The following is a 6,247-nucleotide window of genomic DNA, read 5'->3' as shown; positions in this document are numbered from 1 at the left end:
CATCATGTCAGGACCCCTGTGACAGCGACTGCAGTCTGAGGGCACGGGGACAGGGCACCTGACCAGAGCCGGGGACCAGCTGTCTCCTGGCGTGGCGCTGGGCCACCATGGGTTTGGGTGAGGGGGAGGTGATAAGGTCTGAGGTGGCATTACACTTCTTATGGTAATAAATATTCATTACAACCCTTCTGTTTGAGCTTTTCAGCCTTGCTACATATTGTCCTGCCACCATCCCCTCATTTCAGCGTATTCAACTTCTGCGTTTGCAGCAGTACGGCAACGGTTCTACCCTGTTTACCGCTCTCTTGCGCTGTCGTCTCTCTGCGTTTTCTGTTCCCAGTTTTCTGTGATTGTTGTCTGTTTTTAGCTTTGTCCTCTGCCATGTGTTTGAATCTCTCCATTATTTTTGTCCCTCACCCCCGCACTGTTTGATTTTGCTGTGTTTCTCCTTCCCAGTCACCCATGAGCCCGTTCCCTTTCTCATCCATCCCTCTCCCACTCACCTGCTCATTCACTCCCGTTTCCTTTCCCAAGTTTCTAACGGATGCTGCCCCTCCATGCGGCAATGGCCCCGCCATCCTGTACCCACATAGGTAGCTGCTACCTCTGTAGCAAGAATAATATAGTTCTATATCCTGAGTTACATGGACTGTATATGATTTTAATAAGAGACTTGCACAGGGGAAATCAGAAGGGCTTAGCTGACTGGAAGTAGAAGGTCTGTGCGTAGTTGAAGGATTTCTGCAGAAGTATTAGTTGCAAAACAGAAGAAATGCTTGGAGGAGATTAACTTTGAGCACTGAGACATGCAGTGTAATGGGATAAACGGAGGTGAAATGAAAGACAGGACAAATGTGATTAGTGGAAGGCAAAAAATAGAAATATCAATATAGAAAATGAAAACGTTTAACAGTAATGTTGATACAAAAAGGTATTGGCACAAAGGGGGAAAAGAGCGAGCCTATAACAAAAATTACGGAGATTTTGAAAAAATTGTCAGCCAACAAGTCAGTCCATTAGAATAATTTTAAAATTTTCTAAAATAAGAATATTATAATAAGAATAGCAAGAGGTTAGTGGTGGCCTTTCAGAAAAAGATATGCAGAATTCAACTCCATCAGTTATACTTTTGATTTGGCGAAACAAGAAAGGGCGAGGTCAATAGTAGAAACCAAACCTCCACAGGGGGAAAGACAGATTTTGTTAAGAAATAAGTTGTAGATTCCATGAGAGATTAAAGCATCATAACCAAAGCAAGGTTTCAGAAACCTCTCTAGTGAGGTTTAGTGAGGTTCTAGGGGATTTTAAGAGAAATAGAGGAGCTAGAGAAGGGAAATAAGGTTGGCAAGATAAAAGCTACAAGGAGAAACATGCTCTTTCCAAACAGCAAGAAATTTTTTTTTTTTCAGAAAAAATGTACTATTTCTTTTTGCAGAACTAAAATGCCATCTTAGTAATATTCTTACTGTTTTTAAAGTTCTTGTCCATTATAGCTATAAGATCATAACACCTTAAAAATGCCAGAAGTATTAGCTAGAGGATCTCTGCTAGTTAGATACTGAGGCAACAAAATCACTGGTTGAGGTTAGAGAGATTAGAGCCACTGGTTTTCTAGCTAGCTTTTAGCTAAGTCTTAATAAACAAAAGAGGGGTAATTTATTATATCATAAATTATTAAATATGTTAACAAACACAGCAACACAAGGTTCCTTTTGTTTAGAGCCCTCTGGGAATAATAACATACATATATATTAGGATTGCAAATTTGCACAATTTTTCTAAGATCCACAACATGATTTATTTAATATGATTTATTTTATTGAAATATTGTATCAACTGGATTTAGAATTCAACTACCTATATTTGTAATAATATGAAAAGATTAGTATGTTTAGATAAGTATTTCTTAGTGAACTTCATAGTATTTCTCCAGAGATGTAGAAAACAGAAATAAGAGATTTTGTTACATTTTTGATCCCTTAGTCCATTAAGGTTCTATCACTTTAAAGTTGACCTGATGTGACCTTAACAGTTGTGGTTAATTCTCTAATACATAGTTGGTAACTGGGTAGAGAATAGGCTTATATTAGAGACAACAGCCAATAGCGAGATACATAAGGAGCTAGGAAAATTTATCTCAGTATTTATCTGGGGGGAAAAAAAAAAAGCTTCCGAAAGCATAGCATCGGTATGGTATAAGATTTAGCCAAGTTTATTTGTTAGCAGATTCCCATTTTCCATCTAATAATTTTTTAAAAGTTGACTCAAACATCATGACTGTAACATCAAAATGTTTTTGTCATTTTGAAACAAAGCGTATGTCAGATTAGATGCAGATTTCAAACAGATCGATGTTTGTGATGATAATGAGCTCTACTTGGGACCTATTGCTTGGGACCTCCATGATTAGAGTAGTACATCATCATTCTGTATTTTCCAAGTGTTTCGATTTTTCTTTGTTTTTTGACAATTATAAGATCCCAGAATTACATGTCTGTGACAGAAATGTTAGATTCCAAATTAAGTGGTTGACTGCATTGCCATTGTTGCTCTACCAGCGAAGGAGGAGGTAGATCACAGAATATGATCAATCAATATAGCTGGTAGGAGTGGTTCAGGACAGAAAGGTGTGTATAGCTGGTATGATGTTAGAATAGTTTATTGCAGAAGACCACTGAGGATCAATATACAGTGTTTACCTTCGATTAGCCCAAAGAACATGCCTTATTTAATTGTTACCTATGGCCCTCTTCTTTCTGCAGGCACAAATTTTGTAATCTCCCTTTCCTCCCCCGATAAAAATATAAAAGCATGAGATTTTTATATTAAGCTATTATCTTTACACTTTTAGACACATTTTTTGTTCATAATACCTTATTGGCTTGAAGATTCGTTATGCAAAATTTTCCATGTTTCTCATAAAAGTTGTGACATTTAGTAGAGACCTAGAATACTATCAACAGCCAACATTGTAGGAAGGGACAGGATTTCACTGTATATCACATTACTTGTCAGAAACAGAGGAACAATAGTGGTTTAGGACAACATTTTCTTCCATAAAAATCATTGCAAATGTAGCAGGCCAAACAGACGACAGCTGATACCCTTGCTCAAGTTTTTGTTGTTGTTGTTTTTTTTTTTAATAATGCCCATGCTAAACAAATAAATAGCATCATATATATGCAAAAATGCTTACCGTTTTTAGACCAAGAATCATGTTAAGGGTTATATATTGTCTTTGGTATGTGGTAGAGATAAATTCAATTAAACCTATATATATGAGAGAGGCCTGTAGTAAAATATTACTCTGTTGTTTCCGCCTGTAGAGGGAAAAGTCTTTTACCGGACTTTCTGCTGCCTGGTGTACCCTCCATCCTAGGAAAGAGGGATGCCTCACTGAGGCAACGTAACACGAAGTGTGTCATTCTTCCTCGTACGCTAGTTTATGTGAGCGGGAGAGTCTGTACTGCTTAGATTACCCTGCTCCGAGTTAAGCGGTCATGGAGAGACTGTTTACCGTACCACATTTACACTCTCAGGTCTGAACGCTGGTACTTTTCTCAGTCAACACCCATGTTTTTAGGCACGAGAACGCAAAGCAATCCAATCCACACTCGAAGGAGATCTGTGTTACCACCAGGGCTGCCTCTGTCGCAGCAGTGTGCCACACAGCGCTGCCGTATCTCGGGGCCCACGTGAGGTAAGCTGCCGTTCACACCATGGCTCTTACCGGCGTGCCTCACAAGCAGGGCATGCACAGGGAGCCGCACGCAGAACCAAAACCACAGCCTGTGCAGGCTGAACCCAGTCATCAGGAAGCAAACCAGAGACAGGCTGACTGCAGCACCCGCAGATGAAGGCAAAGAATTTAAAGCTAGCAGGCAGTTGTTTGTTTGTTTACTTACTTATGCTAAATGTACCAGAGAGGATGTCAAACTTGCATCCAAAGCACATCACCGTAACCCAAGCAACTGTAACAATTACAGCCCCTTCACACTAGAATGGTGTCCCTACCTTAAATTTCTGCTTCGTTTTTCTAGTTCCAATTTCCTGGAGGGGAGAGAGGGAAGAGCAGAATTTTGGAATGAATTGTAGGTGAAATTTAATACTTAGCAGCTTTCTGAAAACTTGGATTTTTTTTTTAGCTCTAAATACTCATCTTAGTTTTTACTTAAAAAGAAACAATTGCTATTTCATATTCCTATTGTGTGGAGTGGAAGTAACAGCTAATCTTGAATTCACCTAAAAATCAGACTAAAATACATAATTTTTGTTCAATAATAGGAAAAAAAAGTAAATTCATGCACAGCATTTTCAAACATTAGTGGAGTGGTAGGATCTAGACAATGTGCAGCTATTAAATCAATAATCCAGACATTGAGGGAATTCCCCAGACAGCTGTTGGATTTTTTCCCCCTAATCAGTAATAATAATCCAGTGGTGTTTGAAATGGCATGATTGTATATCAGAACATGTTTTTGTGCTGATGTTTTCTCATGCATCACTAATGGCTTCCTAAAATACAAAGAAGACCAAATATTAATAGCCATGTATTTCTTATGAAAAAGCTGCTAGCTGTTTGGATATAAGAAGTCTGCAAAAAACCGTTAGACCTTACTAACAATTATCCTAAGCTGGTTTACCATCAGTATAGCCTGATATCTTTTGTTTTCCAGTAGAATGACCCTGATGGATGTTAGTTGCTTGTGCCAAGTTTTGTGTGGCAGAAGTTGGGGAGGTGTGTGGGAACTGAGCACGCAGATTTTGAGGGACGACGGGGCTGGGGGATGGGCAAGCTGACCTAATAAGTCTCTATCATCTCCAGTGTCTCCAGTTTTGCTTTCGTATGGATTTCAGTGCAAAGGAAATGTTTATTCTGTTTCTAGTAGTTGTATAGACATGTACAATACCTAGTTTCTAGGCTAGTCTAAGTTGGTTTTTTATGTAGCTATAACCAGCATACTTAGGCTATCCAGATTGCTATTTAAAAATACAAACATTTTTCTTTGTTCTTCTCTGCTTTGCTGCTTACTATTCGGGCTTACTTATTTCAGTGTCATCCTTCCTAACCTAATCCAAACAATAACCTTGGCTCAACAATTTAAACATATTGAATCCCCAACCAGAGTAGTTTTCCCTAGTAATACTCTGATTACAGCAGCTTTTATGTCTGAACAGGAAAGGACCTTAAACACTAAATCTCATCAGCACTGTAAAAAATAAGTGGTGAGCATCAGTCACATTTTCTTGAAATACCACAAGTCTTTCTTGAGGCCTAATCCTTTAATCTCTGGATTTTGGGCACTTCTGTTCTGATTACTAGGGATCAAAAGGTTTGGCAAATGCTCTTCAGACCACTCTTCAAAGTGGCCACTGTAATATTACCAGGTTGTTATGACAATTGCATGATTTTTCGTTGTAGTAGTAGCTGGTATTTTTGGAAAAAACAGAGAAGTTAGTTTATCAATGCAACTGTCTGCCACATTGAAAATTAATAAAAAAGCACATGTTCCTCCAGTACAGTGGTTCAGAGGATTTCAGAACATGGCAATGTCAAAATGAAAGGGAAATGCCCTTCACTGATAATGGAAATTCCTCCTACTATGTAAGACACAACATTTTCTGATGGAGGGTACCTTTAAAGGGCTGCTGCGATACATACAAATGCTGTTTTCCTAGCTTGTTCCCAAAGCTATAAAGTAATAAATCATTTTATCGAAACTAGAAATCTTATACCATTTCCTACCTGAAATACTGTCATGTGTGAAGTTACATTAGAAAAAAAAGAAAGAATTTTGCATGTCATCCGTAGACCAAAATCCGTCCCTTAGACCCTACTACCAGATAGTTTTGTCAAACGTTCATTGGTTTGTTCTGGAAGTATTCATTTTCTTCCTAAATGAGATGATTTCCTCATCCCATTTCAAACAAAGGCTACATAAGTTGAAACAAAACAGTGACTCCTCCTCCATTTTACTTATTGCAAACTAGAAATAAAATTGGGCTAAATATTTTTCCCTATATTTGATCACTGGGACTCCTAAAGACTGTCACTTTACATGTTAGATCTCTCTCTGAAAAAACTAACTCCATCTCACTTAAATTTAAGAGAGGTAACAAGCTGCTTTTAAGAAATCACTCGCTCTCCAACAGAGAGGCATGCTACTGACAGGGCAGATTTTGAAAAAGAAACAATCTTGTCACCTAGATGCAGAGCCCTGCAGTTTGAACAGGAGGAAGGGCAAAT

This window comes from Calonectris borealis, chromosome 11, assembly GCF_964195595.1.
Source record: "Calonectris borealis chromosome 11, bCalBor7.hap1.2, whole genome shotgun sequence".
In the NCBI taxonomy this organism is placed as follows: Eukaryota; Metazoa; Chordata; class Aves; order Procellariiformes; family Procellariidae; genus Calonectris; species Calonectris borealis.
This window is presented reverse-complemented; position numbering follows the sequence as displayed.